Consider the following 20,191-nt stretch of genomic DNA (forward strand, 5'->3'; position numbering starts at 1 on the left):
CATCTCGGGAACTAAGCACCGTCGGGGCCCGGTTAGTACTTGGGTGGGGGACCGCCTGGGGAAAACTAGGTCTGTAACCTTTCATTTTTATCAGGAGACATGGTAACATTTACATCATCCCAAAAAACATGCAATGGTGATTTTGACCACTTATATATACTGCGTTTGGGGACAGTTAATGTTGCTTACGGCCATACCACCCTGAACACGCCTGATCTCGTTTGATCTCGGGAAACCAAGCAGTGTCGGGCCTGGTTTGTACTTGGATGGGAGACCGCCTGGGAGTACCAGGTGCTGTAAGCTTTCATTTTCATCAGGAGACATGGTAACATTTACATCATCAAAATAACATGCAATGATCATTTTGACCACTTCGGGAAATGTTTTGTAAAACTTTGGAAAAAATCAAAGAACCATGCTCTATTCAAGTGTGTTCGTTGTCTTGCTTGCAGTCAAATTTGTATCTCTGAGAAGCACTAAAGAATGTACAATCCACAGAGGCTTGTATAAAACAAACTTTCAATAAGATCAAAGGGAAAGATTCCCATGCCATCATGATCAAAGGAAAATATTTCATGACATCATCATCAAAGGAAAACAATTGAGGACATCATCAAAGGAAGACATCCCATGACGTCATCGCCCTGTTTCATCCATCGTTTCTTTTGTATGTGCGTGAGCATGCAAAGGAACTACGTATGGATGTAACGTACTCCATGTGCGCGCATGTAGTCGCACTGCGTCTGTACGTGCGCGAAAACAACACACAAGAATTAGACCAACATGCTCCCATAACTGGGGTTAAAGGTTTGTTTAAGCCTCATCCACATTGTATAATCAATATGTTTTGTGTCACGTGTATTTAATCATGTGCGGCTGATTCTTTATCTTATTCCTTCTGAGGTACATAATGGTCAGCTGGGAAACCCATTTTAACAGCGCTACTTGTGGCTTTACTACACAATGATGTAAGTATTATGTAAATGATTCTTTTTTTTTGCGTTTCTTTCGGGCAATACAGCAAACCCCAACGTCTGAGGGGTACCCCACGTGTGCTGTCGAGATTTGCATTAGAAATATTGACAAGTGTTTCCTAACATTGCTTGTATTTTGCATCAATTTTGCTGTTGTCCACAATTTTTAACTGACGCCGAAAAAAAACGAGGCCAGTGAGATAACGTGGTCGTTAGCATACGGTGGAGTGGGGAGCTGACTACGGGGCTAAGTTAACGTGCTAACGGGCCCAAATTTTAATTGTCAGAATGTGTCTGTAAAGTATGTTAGTATTTTATTTTTATTTAACCTTTGTTTACCTAGGCAAGCAATTAAGAACAGTTTTAAACCCCTTTTAGTTGTGTTGTCATTTTTTTTGCTGTAATTTTCTGTTTGTCTTGGAACAGGCTAACCGGTTTAGCACGTTGTGATGCTGCCAACTGGTACAGCGTTAAATAGTTGTACAACTACAACTATAGCCGAAGAGTCAACCTTAACATATTTGAGTGTTTATGCTCTAATGCCTGGACTTTTTTTGAGACATGTATAAAAAGAGTGATCTATGAAAATAAAAAAGACCCCATTAGTTGTCATTAGATGTACTGAATCACTTGAATCTTGAATTAGAGATAAGGCAGGACTATTTTACCTTATTCCCCGTGGAGAAAAAGAAAGGGTTTTACAGAAAATGCAAAATGATAAAACAAACCAAAACCAAAGAGAGAACTATATAAAAGTAAATATGTTAAAGGTACAAAAAAAAATTACATCTACTACTATTTATTACTAATACGGTTACAGTTGGTAGAAAAATGGTAGTGGGGATTTGGTTGCTCATGCCAAAATCTGACGACATATATTATCATATCAATAGTACCATCGGACGGCAGTGTTATAGATCTCACTATGTGACACTCAAGATTGAAAGGTGTTAATGAAAACTTTGATCGAGGAACCTAAATGAAAACACAACCAGAGTGAGAGAAAAGAAAATGATCACAGAAAACAGAAAAAAATTTGGAAAATCTTTCCCACACTCTCTCTTCCTATCGCCCCCTCCTCACAAAATTTACATAGAAATGTGCCATAGAATGTTTTTATTCATGATGTCATAGAAATTCTTCCTTTCATCAAATCTTTCCTTTGGCCATGATGGCATAGAATCTTTGCCTTTGACTTACTGAAAGTTTGTTTTTTTACAACCTCTGGGATCTGTACATTCTTTAGTGCTTGTCAGAGTTACAAATTGACTGCAAGCAAGACAACGAACACACTTGAATAGAGCATGGTTCATTGATTTTCGTCCAAAGTTTTTTCAAAACATTTCCCGAATAACAAGCATCAATGGCAACCAACAAAACAGCAAAAGAGCTGAATATCTCAGTAGGGGGCACTCTGGGAAATTGCCTGAAAGTGCAATCTTCCTCAGAGAGGGCGCTTTGAATTTTTTTTACCATTTTCATCAGGAACTGGTAACATTTACATCATCAAAATACATGCAATGATCAATTTTGACCACTTTTTATATGCTGCTTTTGTGATGTTTGACATTGCTTACGGCCATACCAACCTGAACACGCCCAGGTCCTGTAAGCCTTTCATTTTCATCAGGGAAAACAGGAACATTTCCATCATCATAATACATGCAATATTGATTTTGACCACTTATATGTTTCCCGCTTTTGTGACTGACACCCTACCACCTCGTAAGACCCCGTGTTTGCTTGTCTCGCTTTCTTTCAGTTTGAAAGTCTAACAGAATCTACGGACCCACCTAGGTTTGTAATAAAACAAACTTTCAATAAGATCCAAAGGCAAAGATTCTATGCCATCATGATCAAAGGGAAAAAATTTCATGACATCATCATCAAAGGAAAACAATTGAGGACATCATCAAAGGAAGACATCCCATGACGTCATCGCCCTGTTTCATCCATCGTTTCTTTTGTATGTGCGTGAGCATGCCCGGAACTACGTATGGATGTAACGTTACTCCATGTGCGCGCATGTAGTCGCACGTGCGTCTGTACGTGCGCGAAAACAACACACAAGAATTGACCAACATGCTCCCATAACTGTGTGTAAAGGGTTTTTTTAAGGCCTCATCCACATTGTATAATCAATATGTTTGTGTCACGTGAGTTTAATCATTGCGGTTGATTCTTTATCGTATTTTCCTTCTGAGGTACATAATGGTCTAGCTGGAACCTATTAACAGTGCTACTTGTGGCTTTACTACACAATGATGTAAGTATTATGTAAATGATTTCTTTTTTGCGTTTCTTTCGGCAATACGCAAACCCCAACGTCTGAGGTGGTAGCCGACGTGTGCTGTCGAGATTTGTCATTAGAAATATTGAAAAAGTGGTTTTTCCCAACATTGCTTGTATTTTGCATCAATTTGCTGTTGTCCACAATTTGAACTGACGCCGAAATAAAACGAGGCCAGTGGAGATAACGTGGTCGTTAGCATACGGTGGAGTGGGGGGCTAACTACGGGCTAAGTTAACGTGCTAACGGCCAATTTCAATGTGTCAAATGTGTCTGTATGTATGTTAGTATTTTATTTTTTAAATTTTAAACCCTTTTTTTACCTAGGCAAGCAATTAAAACATTTTTACCGCTGTAGTTGTGTTGTCATTTTTATTGCTGTAAGTTTTCTGTTTGTCTTGGAACAGGCTAACCGTTTAGCACTTGTGATGCTGGGCCAACTGGTACAGCGTTAAATAGTTGTACAACACAACTATAGCCCAAAGAGTCAACCTTAACATATTTGAGTGTTTATGCTCTAAATGCTGGACTTTTTTATGAGACATGTATAAAAGAGTGATCTATTGAAAATAAAAAAGACCCCAGTTAGTTGTCATTAGATGTACTGAATCAAATTGAATCTTGAATTAGAGATAAGGCAGGACTATTTTACGTTATTCCCCGTGGAGAAATGAAGGTTTTACAGACAATGCAAAATGATAAAAACAAACCAAAACCAAAGGAGAGAAACTAATATAAAAGTAAATATGTTAAGGTACAAAAATAATTTCATCTACTACTATTTATTACTAATACTGATACAGTTGGTAGAAGAGTGGTAGTGGAGATTTTGGTTGCTCATGCCAAAATCTGACGACATATATTATCATATCAATAAATACCCATCGGACGGCAGTGTTATAGATGTCACTAAGTGACACTCAAGATTGAAAGGTGTTAATGAAAACTTTGATCGAGGAACCTAAATGAAAACACAACCAGAAATGAGAGAAAAGAAAATGATCACAGAAAACAGAAGAAATTTGGAAAATCTTTCCCACACTCTCTTCCTATCGCACTCCTCACAAAATTTACATAGAATGTGCCATAGAATGTTTTCCTTCATGATGTCATAGAATTCTGTCCTTTCATCAAATCTTTTCCTTTGGCCATGATGGCATAGAATCTTTGCCTTTGATCTTACTGAAAGTTTGTTTTATACAAGCCCGTGGATCTGTACATTCTTTAGTGCCTCTCAGAGTTACAAATTGACGCAAGCAAGGGAAGGAACACACTTGAATAGAGCATGTTTTATTGATTTTCGTCCAAAGTTTTACAAAACATTTCCCGAATAACAAGCATCAATGGCAACCAACAAAACAGCAAAAGAGCTAAATATCTCAGTAGGGAGCACTCTGGGAAAAATTTCCTGAAAGTGCAATCTTTCCTCAGAGAGGGCGGCTTTGAATTTGTTTCCAATTTTCATCAGGAGACATGGTAACATTTACATCATCAAAATACATGCAATGATCATTTTTTGACCACTTATATATACTGAGTTTGTGACAGTTACCATTGCTTACTGCCATACCACCCTGAACACGCCTGATCTCATTTGATCTCGGAAGCTAAGAGCCTTGTAGTACTTGGATGGGAGAACCGCCTGGGAATACTAGGTGCTGTAAGCCTTTCATTTTCATCAGGAACATGGTAACATTTACATTATCAAGAAACATGCAATGATGATTTTGACCACTTATATATACTAAAGTTTGTGACAGTCACCATTGCTTTACGGCCATAACATCCTGAACACGCCCCGATCTTGTCTGATCTCGGGAAACTAAACAGTGTAGGGCCTGGTTAGTACTTGGATGGGAGACCTCCTGGGAATACCAGGTGCTGTAAGCTTTTCATTCTCATCAGGAGACATGGTAACATTTACATCATCAAAATACATGCAATGATCATTTTGAAAACTTAAATATAATGCTTTAGTAACATTTGACGTTGCTTAACGCCATACCAACCTGAGCACGCCCGATCTCGTCTGATCTCGGAAGCTAAGCACGGTCGGGCCTGGTTAGTACTTAGATGGGAGACCGAATGGGAATCCAGGGGCTGTAAGCTTTTCTTTTTCATCAGGAGACATGGTAACATTTACATCATCCCAAAAAACATGCAATGATCATTTTGACCACTTATATATACTGCGTTGTGACAGTTTTAAATTGGCATACGGACATACCACCCTGAACACGCCGATCTCGTCTGATCCGGAAGCTAAGCAGTGTAGGGCCCGGTTAGTACTTGGATGGGAGACCGCCGGGAAAAACCAGGTGCTGTAAGCTTTTCATTTTCTTCAGGAGACATGGTAACATTTACATCATCAAAAAAACATGCAATGATCCTTTTTTTTTTTTTATCACTTTTTTATACTGCTTTAGTGACATTTGACGTTCCTTATGGCCATACCAACCTGAACAAGCCCCCATCTCCGTCTGAAACTCGGAAGCTCAGCATGGTCGGGCCTGTTTAGTAACTTGGATGGAGAACCGCCTGGGAATACCAGGTGCTTTAAGCTTTTCATTTTCATCAGGAGACATGGTAACATTTACATCATCAAAATACATGCAATGATGATTTGAACCACTTATATATACTACGTTTTGTGACAGTCACCATTGCTTACGGCCATAACCCTCCTGAACACGCCTGATCGTGTCTGATCTTGGAAGCTAAAAACAGTGTAGGGCCTGGTTAGTACTTGGATGGGAGACCGCCTGGAATACCAGGTGCTGTAAGCTTTTCATTCTCATCAGGAACATGGTAACATTTACATCATCAAAATACATGCAATAGATTTTGACCACTTATATATACTGCGTTTGTGACAGTTAAAAGTTACTTACGGCCATAAACCCCCCTGAAAACGCCTGATCTCCTTTGATCTCTGAAGTTAAGCAGTGTCGGGCCCTGGTTATTCCTTGGGTGGGAGACCGCCTGTAAATACTAGATGCGTAAGCCTTTCATTTTCATCAGGAGACAATGGGAACATTTACATCATCAAAATACATGCAATGATGATTTTTTACCACTTATATATACTGCGTTTGTGACAGACACCATTGCTTACGGCCATAACATCCTGAACACCCTGATCTTGTCTGATCTCCAAAGCTAAACAGTGGTAGGGCCTGTTACTACTTTGGGTGGGAGACCGGCCTCGGAATACCAGGTGCTGTAAGCTTTTCATTTTCATCAGGAGACATGGTAACATTTACATCATCAAAATACATGCAATGATCATTTTGACCACTTAAATATAATGCTTTAGTAACATTTGACATTGCTTACGGCCATACCAACCTGAGCCCGCCCATCTCGTCTGATCTCGGAAGCTAAGCACGGTCGGGCCCTGGTTAGTACTTGATGGGAGACCGAATGGGAATACCAGGTGCTGTAAGCTTTTCATTTTCATCAGGAGACATGTAACATTTTACATCATCAAAATACATGCAATGATCATTTTGACCACTTATTTATAACTGCTTTAGTGACATTTGATAAATTTCTTACGGCCATACCAACCTGAACACCCCCCCATAATCGTCTGATCTCCGAAACTAACAAAGGTCCGGGCCTGGTTAGTACTTGGGTGGGAGACCGCCTGGGAATACTAGTTGCTGTAAGCCTTTCATTTCATCAGGAGACATGGTAACATTTTCATCATCAAAATACATGCAATGATGATTTTGACCACTTATTATATACTGCGTTCTGACAGTCAACCATTGCTTACGGCCATAACCACCCCTGAACACGCCTGATCTCGGAAGCTAAGCAGTGTAAGGCATGGTTAGTACTTGGATGGGAGACCGCCTGAGAAAAACCAGTGTGCGTAAGCCTTTCATTCTCATCAGGAGACATGGTAACATTTACATCATCAAAATAATGCAAAGATGATTTTGACCACTTATATATACTGCTTTAGTGACATTTGACATTGCTTACGGCCATACCAATTTAAACACGCCTGATCTCGTCTGATCTCGGAAGCTAAGCACGGTCGGGCCTGGTTAGTACTTGGATGGGAGACCGCCTGGGAATACTAGGTGCTGTAAGCCTTTCATTTTCATCAGGAGACATGGTAAAATTTACATCACCAAAATACATGCAATGATGATTTTTACCACTTATATATACTGCGTTTGTGACTGTTACCCCTTGCTTACCCGGGCCCTACCACCCTGAACTCGCCTGATCTCGGAAACTAAGCAGTGTCGGGCCTGGTTAGTACTTGGAAAGGGAGAACCGCCTGGAATACCAGGGGCTGTAAGCCCTTTTTAATTTTCATCAGGAGACATGGTAACATTTACATCATCAAAATAAATGCAAAGATGATTTTTGACCACTTATATAATACTGCTTTAAATGACATTTGACATTGCATTTTGGGCATACCAACCTGAACACGCCCGATCTCGTCTGATCTCGGAAGCAATGCACGTCGGGCCTGGTTAGTACTTGGATGGGAGAACCGCCTGGGAATACTAGGTGCTGTAAGCCTTTCATTTTCATCAGGAGACAGGTAACATTTACATCATCAAAATACATGCAATGATGATTTTGACCACTTATAAAAAACTGCGTTTGTGACAGTTACCATTGCTTACGGCCATACCACCCTGAACACGCCTGATCTCATCTGAACTCGGAAGCTAAGCCGGTCGGGCGTGGTTAGTACTTGCATTGGAGAAACCCCCTGGGAATACCAGGTGCTCTAAGCTTTTCATTCTCATCAGGAGACATGGTAAAATTTAAAATCATCAAAATACATGCAATGATCATTTGATCACTTTATATATACTGCTTTAGTGACATTTGACGTTTCTTACGGCCATACCAACCTGAAAAAAGCCCGATCTTGTCTGATCTCGGAAACTAAACAGGTCGGGCCTGGTAGTACTTGGATGGGAGACCGCCTGGAATACCCCGGTGCTGTAACTTTTCATTTTCATCAGGAGACATGGTAACATTTACATCATCAAAATACATGCAATGATGATTTGACCACTTATATATACTGCGTTTGTGACTGTTACCATTGCTTATGGCCATACCCCCCCTGAACACGCCTGATCTCCGAAACTAAGCAGGGGTCGGGCCCGGTTAGTACTTGGATGGGAGACCCCCCTGGGAATACCAGGTGCTGTAAGCTTTTCATTCTCATCAGGAAAACATGGTAACATTTTACATCATCAAAATAAATGCAATGATGATTTTGGGCCACCACATATATACTGCTTTAGTGACATTTGACATTGCTTACGGGCATACCAACTGAAACACCAACCGCCCGATCTCGTCTGATCTCGGAAGCAATGCACGGTCGGGCCTGTTAGTAAATTGGATGGGAGACCGCCTGGGAATACTAGGTGCTGTAAGCCTTTCATTTCAATCAGAGACATGGTAAATTTACATCATCAAAATACATGCAATGAAGATTTTGACCACTTATATATACTGGCGTTTGTGACAGTTACCATTGCTTACGGCCATACCACCCTGAACACCGCCTGATCTCATCTGAACTCGGAAGCTAAGCACGGTCCGGGCGTGGTAGTACTTTGCATTGGAGACCGCCTGGGAATACCAGGTGCTCTAAGCTTTCATTCTCAAACAGGAGACATGGTAAAATTTACAATCATCAAAATACATGCAATGATCATTTTGATCACTTATATATACGCTTTAGTGACATTTGACGTTTCTTACGGCCCAATACCAACCTGAACAAGCCCGATCTTGTCTGATCTCGGAAGCTAAACATGGGCGGGCCTGGTTAGTACTTTGATGGGAGACCGCCTGGGAAAAACCAGGTGCTGTAAGCTTTTCATTTTTCATCAGGAGACATGGTAACATTACATCATCAAAATACATGCAATGATGATTTTTTTTTACCACTTATTATATACTGCGTTTGTGACAGTCACCATTGCTTACGGCCATACCATGCTGAAACACTTCTGATCTCGGAATCTAAGGGAAATGTAGGCCTGGTTTGTACTTGGATGGGAAACCACAAGGGAATACCAGGGGCTGTAAAGCTTTCATTCTCATCAAGAGACATGGTAACATTTACATCATCAAAATACATGCAATGATCATTTTGACCACTTATATATACTGCTTTAGTGAAATTTGACGTTGCTTACGGCCATACCAACCTCAACATTCCCGATCTCGTCTGATCTGAAGCAAAGCATGGTACGGGCCTGGTTAGTACTTGGATGGGGGACCGCCCCAGGAAAAACCCGGTGCTGTAAGCTTTTCATTTTCATCAGGGAAAAATGGTAACATTTACATCATCAAAATAACATGCAATGATTTATTTTTGAGCACTTATATATACTGATTTTGTGACATTTTACATTGCTTACGGCCATACCTACCGAATACGCCTGATCTCGTCTGAACTCGGAAGCTAAGCACGGTCGGGCCTGGTTAAATACTTGGATGGGAGACCGCCTGGGAATACTACGTGCTGTAAGCCTTTCATTCTCATCAGGAGACATGGTAACATTTTCATCATCAAAATACATGCAATGATGATTTTGACCACTTATATATACTGCCCTTTTTTGACAGTTACCGTGCTTACGGCCATAAACCCATCTCGTCTGATCTCGGAAGCTGAGCAACGGTCGCCCCTGGTTAGTACTTGGAAATTGAGACCAGCCTGGAATACCAGGGGCTGTAAGCTTTTTCATTTTTATCAGGAACATGGTAACATTTACACATCAAAATACATGCAATGATGATTTTGACCACTTATATATATTGCTTTAGTGACACTAACCACCGCTTACGGCCATACCCAGCCTGAAAACGGGCCTGATCTCATCTGATCTAGGAAGCTAAGGGCCTGGTTAGTACTTGGATGGGAGACCGCCTGGAATACCAGTGCTGTAAGCTTTTCATTTTCATCAGAGACATGGTAACATTTACATCATCAAAATACATGCAATGATGATTTTGAGCACTTTTAATAATACTGCGTTTGTGACAGTCACCATTGCTTATTGGCCATAAACCCCCCAGAAACGCCTGATCTCGGAAGCTAAGCAGTGTAGGGCCTGGCTAGTACTTCGATGGGAGAACCGCCTGGGAATACCAAGTGCTGTAAAGCTTTTCATTCTCATCAGGAGACATGGTAAATTTACTCATCAAAAACTCAATGAACATTTTTGAACCACTTATATAATACTGCTTTAGGACATTTTTCTTGCTTACGGCCATAAACCCAAAATAACAACGCCCATCTCGCTGACTCGAACAACACGGTCGGAGCCTGGTTATACATTGGATCGGAGACCGCCTGGGAATACTAGGTGCCCGGGAAGCCTTTTCATTTTCATCAGGAACAAATGGTAACATTTACAACATCAAATACATGCATGATGATTTTGACGACTTATAAATTCTGCGTTTGTGACAGTTTAAACGTTGCTTACGGCCAACACACCTGACACACGCCTGAGTTTCAGTTTGAAAGTCTAACGAATCTACGGACCCACCTAGGTTGTATAAAACAAACTTTCAATAAGATCAAAGGCAAAGATTCTATGCCATCATGATCAAAGGAAAACTTTCATGACATCATCATCAAAGGAAACAATTGAGGGCTCATCAAAGGAAGCATCCCCTGACGTCATCGCCCTGGTTCATCATCTTCTTTGTATGTGCGTGACTGCAACGGAACTACGTATGGATTAACTTTTTCTTCCATGTGCGCGCATGTAGTTCGCACGTTGCGTCTGTACGTGCGCGAAAACAACACACAAGAATTTGACCAACATGCTCCCATAACGTGTGTAAAGGTTTGTTTAAAGCCTCATCCACATTGTATAATCAATATGTTTTTGTCACGTGTAGTTTAATCATGGGCGGCTGATTCTTATCGTATTTCCTTCTGAGGGACAAATGGTTTTAGGCTGGAACCTTTTTACAGCGCTAACTTGTGGATTTACTACACAATGATGTAAATAAATTATGTAAATCATTTTCTTTTTTGCTTTCTTTTCGGGCAATACAGCAAAACCCCAACGTCGAGGTGGTACCGACGTGGTGCTGTCGAGATTTGTCATTAGAAATATTGACAAGTGGGTTTCCTAACATTTCTTGATTTTGCATCAATTTGCTGTTGTCCACATTTGAACTGACGCCGAAATAAAACAGGCCAGTGGAGATAACGTGGTCGTTAGCATACGGTGGATTTGGGGAGGGTAACTACGGGGCTAAGTTAACGTGCTAACGGCCAATTTCAATGTGTCAGAAAGTGTCTTTTAAGTATGTTAAGTATTTTATTTTTAATTTTAAACCTTTGTTTACCTAGGGCAAGCAATTAAGACAGTTTTAACCGGCTGTAGTTGTGTTGTCATTTTTATTGGGTGTAAGTTTTCTGTTTGTCTTGGAACAGGCTAAACCGGTTTAGCACGTTTTGTGATGCTGGGCCCAAATGGTAAAGCGTTAAATAGTTTGTAAACTACAACTATAGCCGAAAGTCAACCTTAACATATTTGAGTTTTATGCTCAAATGCTGGACTTTTTATGAGACTGTATAAAAGAGTGATCTATGAAAATAAAAAGACCCCAGTTTAGTTTGTCATTAGATGTACTGAATCTTTGAAATCTTGAATTAGGATAAGGGAGGACTATTTTAACGTTATTCCCTGTGGAGAAATGAAGGTTTTTCAGACATGCAAAAGATAAACAACCAAAACCAAAGGAGAGAAACTATATAAAAGTAAATATGTTTTAAAGGTAAAAAATAATTACATCTACTCTATTTTTTACTAATAAATGATACAGTTGGTAGAAGAGGGTATGGTGATTTTGGTTGCTCATGCCAAAATCTGACGACATATATTATCATATCAATAGTACCATCGGACGGCAGTGTTATAAGATCTCACTAAAGTGACACTCAAGATTGAAAGGTGTTAATGAAAACTTTGATCGAGGAACCTAAATGAAAACACAACCAGAGTAAGAGAAAAGAAAATGATCACCAGAAAACAGAAGAAATTTGGAAAATCCCTTTCCCACACTCTCTCTTCCAGCGCACTCCCACAAAATTTATATAGAATGTGCCATAGAATGTTTCCTTCATGATGTCATAGAATTCCCGTCCTTTCAAACAAATCTTTTCCTTTGGCCATGATGGCATAGAATCTTTGCCTTTGATCTTACTGAAAGTTTGTTTTAAACAAGCCTCTGTGGATCTGTACCATTCTTAGTGCTTCTCACAATTACAAATTGACTGCAAGCAAGACAAGGAACACACTTGAATAGAGCATGGTTCATTGATTTCGCCAAAGTTTTTTACAAAAACCCTTTCCCGAATAACAAAACATCAATGGCAAAAACCCAAAAAAACGCAAAAGAGCTAAATATCTCAGTAGGGAGCACTCTGGGAAATTGCCTAAAGTGCAATCTTTCCTCAGAGAGGGCGGCTTTTGAATTTGTTACCATTTTCATCAGGAACATGGTAACATTTACATCACAAAATACATTGAAAAGATCATTTTGAAAACCCCTTATATAGCTCTTTCGTGATGTTTTGACATTGCTTACGGCCATACCAACCGAACACCGCCCGACTCCGTCTGATCTTCGGAAGCTAAGCACGGTCGGAGCCTGGTTGGTACTTGGAGGGAGACCGCCGGGAATACCAGTCTGTAACTTTTCATTCTCATCAGGGGACATGGAAACATTTACATCATCAAAATACATCAATGGATGATTTTGACCACTTATATATTACCTGCTTAGTGACATTTGAAAATTGCTTACGGCCATACTAACCTGAACACGCCCAAACTGTCACATCTCCCAAGCTAAGCATGGTCGGTGCCTGGGTTAAAACTTGGATAGGAGACCGCCTGGGAATACTAGGTTCTGTAAGTCTTTTTCAACTTCATCAGAGACATGGTCCCATTAAAATAACAAAATACATGCAATTATATTTTTTGACCACTTATATATACTGTGTTTGGAGAATTACCATTGCTTTACACCATACCCCCCTGAACACGTCGATCTCAAAGCTAACATGGTTCGGCCTGGGTTAGTACCCTTTGGATGGGAGACTGCCTGGGAATACCCGGTGCTGTAAGCTTTTCATTTTCATCAGGGGAAAATGGTAACATTTACATCCATCAAAATACATGCAATGATCATTTTGATCACTTATATATACTGCGTTTGTGACAGTTAACGTTGCTATCGGCATAAACCGCACCCTGAACACGCCTGACTCGTCTGATCCGAAAGCTATGCAGCGTCGGGCCTGGTTCGTACTTGGGTGGGAGACCACCTGGGGAATACCAGGTGCTGTAAGCTTTTCATTTTCATCAGGAGACATGGTAACATTAAAATCACAAAAACATAAAAATATAATTTTTGACCACTTAAAATATACTTCGTTTGTGACCGTTAACGTTGCTTACGGCATACCACCCTGAAAACAGGGTGATCTCGTTTTATGTCGGAAGTTAAGCAGGTTTGGCCTGGTCAGTACTTGGATGGGAACCGCCTGAGAATACCAGGTCTTTTAAACCCTTTTCAATTTCTCATCGGGGACATGGTAACATTTACGTCATCAAAAATACATGCAATGATCATTTTGACCACTTATATATACTGCTTTTTTTGACATTTGAAAATTGCTTACGGCCATAAACCCAACCTGAAACGCGCCCCATCTCGTCTGATCTCGGAAGCTAAGCCGTGTCGGCCTGTTAGTCTTGGATTGGAGACCGCCTGGGAATACCAGGTGCGTAAAGCTTTCATTCTCCATCAGGGAAAATGGTAACATTTACATCAACAAAATACATGCAATGATGGGTTTTGACCACTTATAATACTGCGTTTGTGACCGTTACAATGCTTACGGCATACCACCCTGAACACGCCTGATTCTCGTCTGATCTCGAAGCTAAGCATGCTCGGCGCCTGGTTTTGTACTTGGATGGGAGACCGCCTGGAATAACAGGTGCTGTAAGCTTTTCATTCTCATCAGGAGACATGGTAACATTTACATCATCAAAATACATGCAAATCATTTTGATCACTTATATATACTGCTTTATGACATTTGACGTTGCTTTCTGCCATACCAAACCTCAACAAGCCCGATCTCGTCTGATCTGGAAGCTAAACTGGACGGGCCCTTTGGGTTTGTACTGTGGATGGGGGACCGCCTGGGAATACCAGTGCTGTAAGCTTTTCATTCTCATCAGAGACATTGGTAACATTATACATCATCAAATCATACAATGAAGATTTGACCACTTATATATACTGCGTTGTGACCGTTACTTTGCTTACGGCCATACCCCCTGAACAAGCCTGATCTCGTTTTAGTTGGAATTAACATGTTTGGCCTGGTCAGTACTGGAGGGGGGACCGGCCTGGGAATACCAGTGCTGTAAGCTTTTCATTCTCATCAGGGGACATGGTAACATTACGTCCCTCAACATACATTCAATGAACATTTGACCACTTATAATACTGCTTTAGTGACATTTGACATTGCTTTCGGCCACACCAACCTAAACGCGGCCGACTCGTTGGTCTCGGAAGCTAAGCATGGTCAGGCCTGGTTAGTAACTTGGATTGAGACCGCCTGGAAATACTAGGTGCAGTAAGCTTTTAATTTTCACAGGAGACATGGTAACATTTACATCATCAAATACATGCAATGATCTTTGATAACTATATATACTGCTTTAGTACATTTGACGTTTGCTTACTGGCCATACCAACCTGAACACGGCTGTTTTTCGTTTTTGATCACGAACTAAGCATGGTCGGGCCTGGTTAGTATTTGGATGGGAGACGCTGGGAATACCAGGTGCGTTACTTTTCATTCTCATCAGGAGACATGTAACATTTACATCATCAAATACATGCAATGATCAATTTTGACCACTTATATATACTTGGGGTTAGAAACATTGACTTTGCTTACGCCCTACAACCTGAACAATCCCGATCTCGTCTGATTTTCGGAAGCTAAGGGCCCGGTTAGTACTTTTGGATGGGGGAAACCCCCTGGGAATACCAGGTGCTGTAAGCATTTCATTCTCAACCCGAGACATGGTAACATTTACATATCAAAATACATGCAATGATCCTTTTTATCACTTATTTATACTGCTTTATGACATTGACATTCCTTTCGCCATACAACCTGAACAAGCCGATCATCTGATCTCGGAAGTCACATGGTCGGGCCTGGTTAGTACTGGATGGGAGACCGCCTGGGAAAAACTAGGTGCTGTAAGGGTTTTCATTCACAAACAGAGACATTGACATTTTACATCTCAAAATACATGCAATGAATGATTTTGACCACTTATAAATACGCGTTTGTGACAGTTAACGTTGCTTACGGCATACCACCCTGAACACACCTGATCTAGTTTTGATCCGGAAGCCAAGCAGTTTGGGCCTGGTTAGTACTTGGATGGGAGACCGCGCCTGGGAGTACCAGGTCTTGTAAGCTTTTCATATTCATCAGGAGACATGGTAACATTTACATCATCAAAATACATGCAATGATCAATTTGACCACTTATAATATTCTGCGTTTGTGACAGTTAACGTTGCTTTCGACCATACCACCCTGAACATGTCCTGATCTCGCTGATTTTCGGGAACTAAGTATTGTAGGGCCTGGGTTTGTACTTGGATGGGAGACCGCCGGGAAATAACCAAAGGTTGCGAAAACTTTTCATTTTCATCAGGAGACATGGTTTAAAATTTAAATTCATCAAAAACATGCAATGATCATTTTGACCACTTTATATATACTGCTTTAGTGATGTTTTGACATTGCTTACGGCCATACCAACCTGAAACGCCCAGGCCGTAAGCTTTCATTTTCATCAGGGGACACAGGAACATTTCCATCATCATAATACATGCAATATTTGATTTTGACCACTTTTAAAAGTACCTAGCTTTTGTGACTGGGCACCATACCAACGATCGTTTAAACGCCCGTGTTTCTTGTCTCGCTTGCTTTCAGTTTGAAAGTCTAACAGAATCTAACGGACCACCTAGGTTTGTATAAAACAAACTTTCAATAAGATCAAAGGCAAAGATTTCTATGCCATCATGATCAAGGAAAACATTTCTGACATCATCATCAAGGAAAAAATTGAGGACATCATCAAAACAAGACATCCATGACGTCATCGCCCTGTTTCAAAACCATTGTTTCTTTTGTATGTGGTGAGCATGCACGGAACTACGTATGGATGTAACGTTACCCATGTGCCGCATGTAGTCGCACCCGGGGTCTGTACGTGCGCGAAAACAATACACAAAATTAGACCAACATGCTCCCATAACATGTGTAATGGTTTGTTTAAGCCTCATCCACATTGTATAATCAAAATGTTTGTGTCACGTGTAGTTTTAATCCATGTGCGGCTGATTCCTTTATCGATTTCCCTCTGAGGTACATAAATGGCTATCTGGAACCTATTAAACGCTACTTGTGTGCTTTACTACACAATGAATGTAAGTATTATGTAAATTAGTTTCTGTTTTGCGTTTCTTTCGGGCAAAAAAACAGCAAACTCTAAAACGTCTGAGGTGGTAGCCCGTTGTGTTTCTGGGGATCTGGTAAAAAGTGGTAAAATAGTTGTAAAAAATAACAACTATAGTCGCAACAGGCCACCCCTTCTTAAATTTAAAGTGTTTATGCCTAATGCTGGAACTTTTTATGAGACAGTATAAAAGAGTGATCTATGAAAATAAAAAAGACCCCAGTTATTGTCATTAGATTACTGAATCACTTGAATCTTGAATTAGAGATAAGGCAGGACTATTTTTACGTTACTTCCCCGTGGAGAAATGAAGGTTTTACAGACAATGCAAAATGATAAAACAAACCAAAACCAAAGGAGAGAAACTATATAAAAGTAAATATGTTAAAGGTACAAAAATAATTACATCTACTACTATTTTTCACTAATACTGATACAGTTGGTAGAAGAGTGGTAGTGGGATTTTGGTTGCTCATGCCAAAATCTGACGACATATATTATCATATCAATAAATACCATTGGACAGGCAGTGTTATAGATCTCACTAATGTGACACTCAAGATTGAAAGGGGTTAATGAAAACTTTGATCGAGGAACCTAAATGAAAACACAACCCCGAGTGAGAGAAAAGAAAATTACACAGAAAACAGAAGAAATTTGGAAAATCTTTCGAAAAACTCTCTCTTCCTATCGCACTCCTCCCCAAAATTTACATAGAATGTGCCATAGAATGTTTTCCTTCATGATGTCATAGAATTCTGTCCTTTGATGATTTCATCAAATCTTTTCCTTTGGCCATGAAGGGATAGAATCTTTGCCTTTTATCTTTCGAAAGTTTGTTTTAAAACAACCTCTGTGGATCTGTAAATTCTTTAGTGGGTTCTCAGAGTTACAAATTGACTGCAAGCAAGACAAGGAACACACTTGAATAGAGCATGGTTCATTGATTTTCGTCCAAAGTTTTACAAAACATTTCCCGAATAACAAGCATCAATGGCAAACCAACAAACAGCAAAAGAAACTGAATATCTCAGTAGGGAGCACTCTGGGAAATTGCCTGAAAGTGCAATCTTTCCTCAGAGAGGAAAGATTGTTTGAATTTGTTACCAAATGCTGCCAAAAACCAACGAGAAAGTCGGCGTCAAAGTCAACAAGAGCCGTCCGGCAATTTTCAGACAGGCAAAAGTTGAAATTGATATGCTGAAAATGACATTTCTGAAACAGCTGCGACGTCCGCATAGGTGAGAGATTGGCTAAGGTGCAGTAGGCCTTTCCCCGATAAGCCAATCTCAGGCAGTGTTCAGTTTAAACACAAATCACACCCAAACCCTGGTTGGACCGGGTCGCCTTTTTTCTCCTCGATTCATATCTACCTGTTACATTCTGACTCTACTTCCTGGCAGACGTATCATTTTAGAAGCTTCAGCTCAAAACAAAAATACATGCAATGATGATTTTGAAACCCCTTATATATACTTGGGTTTGTGACAGTTAACGTTGCTTACGGCCATACCACCCTGAACGCCCCTGATCTCGAAGCCAAGCAGTGTCGGGCCTGGTTAGTACTTAGATGGGAGACCGCCTGGGAATACCCGGTGCTGTAAGCTTTCATTTTCATCAGGAGACATGGTTAACATTTACATCAATCAAAATACATGAAATGATCATTTTGACAACTTATATATGGTGCATTCGGATGTTTGACATTGCATACGGCCATACCAACCAGAACACGGCCGATCTCGGAAGCTAAGCACGGTCGGGCTTGGTTAGTACTTTGATGGGAGACCGCCTGGGAATACCAGGTGCTGTAAGCTTTTCATTCTCATCAGGAGACATGGTAACATTTACATCATCAAAATACATGCAATGATCATTTTGATCACTTATATATACTGCTTTAGTGACATTTGACGTTGCTTACTGACATACCAACCTGAAACAAGCCCGATCTCGTCTGATCTCGGAAACTAAGCAGGGCGGCCTGGTTAGTACTTGGATGGAGACCGCCTGGGAATACCAGGTGCTGTAAGCTTTTCATTCTCATCAGGAGACAGGGAAAAATTTACATCAATCAAAATACATACAATGATGATTTTGACCACTTATATATACTGCGTTTGTGACCGTTAACATTGCTTACGGCCATACCACCCTGAACACGCCTGATCTCGTCTGATCTCGGAAACTATGCAGCGTCGGGCCTGGTTCGTCCTTGGATGGGAGACCGCCTGGGAATACCAGGTGCTGTAAGCCTTTCATTTTCATCAGGAGACATGGTAACATTTACATCATCAAAATACATGCAATGATCATTTTGATCACTTATATATACTGCTTTAGTGACATTTGACATTGCTTACGGCCATAGTAACCTAAACACGCCCGATCTTGTCTGATCTCGGAAGCTAAGCACGGTCGGGCCTGGTTAGGACTTGGATAGGAGAACGCCTGGGAATACTAGGTGCTGTAAGCCTTTCATTTCATCAGGAGACATGGTCACATTTACATCATCAAAATACATGCAATGATGATTTTGACCACTTATATATACTGCGTTTGTGACAGTTACCATTGCTTATGGCCATACCACCCTGAACACGCCCGATCTTGTCTGATCTCGAAGCTAAGCACGGTCGGGCCTGGTTAGGACTTGGATAGGAGACCGCCTGGGAATACTAGGTGCTGTAAGCCTTTTCATTTTCATCAGGAGACATGGTCACATTTACATCATCAAAATACATGCAATGATGATTTTGACCACTTATATATACTGCGTTTGTGACAGTTACCATTGCTTATGGCCATACCACCCTGAACACGTCTGATCTCGGAAGCTAAGCATGGACGGCCCTGGTTAGTACTTGAATGGGAGACCGCCTGGGAATACCAGGTGCTTTAAGCCTTTCATTCTCATCAGGAGACATGGTAACATTTACATCATCAAAATACATACAATGATGATTTGACCACTTATATATACTGCGTTTGTGACAGTTAACGTTGCTTACGGCCATACCACCCTGACCACGCCTGATCTCATTTGATCTCGGAAGCTAAGAGCCTTGTTAGTACTTGGATGGGAGACCGCCTGGGAATACTAGCTGCTGTAAGCCTTTCATTTTCATCAGGAGACATGGTAACATTTACATCATCAAAATACATGCAATGATCATTTTGACCACTTATATATACTGCTTTAGTGACAGTAACCACCGCTTACGGCCATGCCAACCCTGAACACGCCTGATCTCATCTGATCTCGGAAGCTAAGGGCCTGGTTAGTACTTGGATGGAGACCGCCTGGGAATACAGGTGCTGTA

The 20,191-nt window shown here is 40.7% G+C and overlaps 1 non-coding gene and 18 pseudogenes across 1 annotated transcript; all 19 read left to right on the forward strand.

Moving 5' to 3' along the window:
* The first annotated feature begins 183 nt into the window (after positions 1-183).
* LOC125001833 lies at positions 184-303 on the forward strand (annotated as a pseudogene).
* A 4,730-nt stretch (positions 304-5,033) lies between these two features.
* Positions 5,034-5,154, forward strand: LOC125002556 (annotated as a pseudogene).
* A 101-nt stretch (positions 5,155-5,255) lies between these two features.
* LOC125002149 lies at positions 5,256-5,373 on the forward strand (annotated as a pseudogene).
* Positions 5,374-5,477: 104 nt separating this feature from the next.
* LOC125002658 lies at positions 5,478-5,594 on the forward strand (annotated as a pseudogene).
* A 335-nt stretch (positions 5,595-5,929) lies between these two features.
* LOC125002928 lies at positions 5,930-6,050 on the forward strand (annotated as a pseudogene).
* A 544-nt stretch (positions 6,051-6,594) lies between these two features.
* On the forward strand, positions 6,595-6,712 carry LOC125002786 (annotated as a pseudogene).
* Positions 6,713-7,251: 539 nt separating this feature from the next.
* On the forward strand, positions 7,252-7,370 carry LOC125001347. Its single transcript, XR_007111607.1, has one exon. It is a non-coding gene; the product is annotated as a 5S ribosomal RNA (ribosomal RNA).
* Positions 7,371-7,913: 543 nt separating this feature from the next.
* LOC125002856 lies at positions 7,914-8,033 on the forward strand (annotated as a pseudogene).
* A 102-nt stretch (positions 8,034-8,135) lies between these two features.
* Positions 8,136-8,253, forward strand: LOC125002967 (annotated as a pseudogene).
* A 99-nt stretch (positions 8,254-8,352) lies between these two features.
* Positions 8,353-8,464, forward strand: LOC125002915 (annotated as a pseudogene).
* A 551-nt stretch (positions 8,465-9,015) lies between these two features.
* Positions 9,016-9,137, forward strand: LOC125002642 (annotated as a pseudogene).
* Positions 9,138-9,680: 543 nt separating this feature from the next.
* Positions 9,681-9,799, forward strand: LOC125002309 (annotated as a pseudogene).
* Positions 9,800-18,367: 8,568 nt separating this feature from the next.
* LOC125002535 lies at positions 18,368-18,475 on the forward strand (annotated as a pseudogene).
* A 101-nt stretch (positions 18,476-18,576) lies between these two features.
* On the forward strand, positions 18,577-18,685 carry LOC125002742 (annotated as a pseudogene).
* Positions 18,686-18,786: 101 nt separating this feature from the next.
* On the forward strand, positions 18,787-18,903 carry LOC125002905 (annotated as a pseudogene).
* Positions 18,904-19,005: 102 nt separating this feature from the next.
* LOC125001792 lies at positions 19,006-19,124 on the forward strand (annotated as a pseudogene).
* Positions 19,125-19,225: 101 nt separating this feature from the next.
* On the forward strand, positions 19,226-19,344 carry LOC125002978 (annotated as a pseudogene).
* Positions 19,345-19,444: 100 nt separating this feature from the next.
* LOC125002361 lies at positions 19,445-19,562 on the forward strand (annotated as a pseudogene).
* A 102-nt stretch (positions 19,563-19,664) lies between these two features.
* Positions 19,665-19,773, forward strand: LOC125002707 (annotated as a pseudogene).
* The last annotated feature ends 418 nt before the right edge of the window (positions 19,774-20,191 follow it).

This window comes from Mugil cephalus, chromosome 23 (genome assembly GCF_022458985.1).
Source record: "Mugil cephalus isolate CIBA_MC_2020 chromosome 23, CIBA_Mcephalus_1.1, whole genome shotgun sequence".
Taxonomy (NCBI): Eukaryota; Metazoa; Chordata; class Actinopteri; order Mugiliformes; family Mugilidae; genus Mugil; species Mugil cephalus.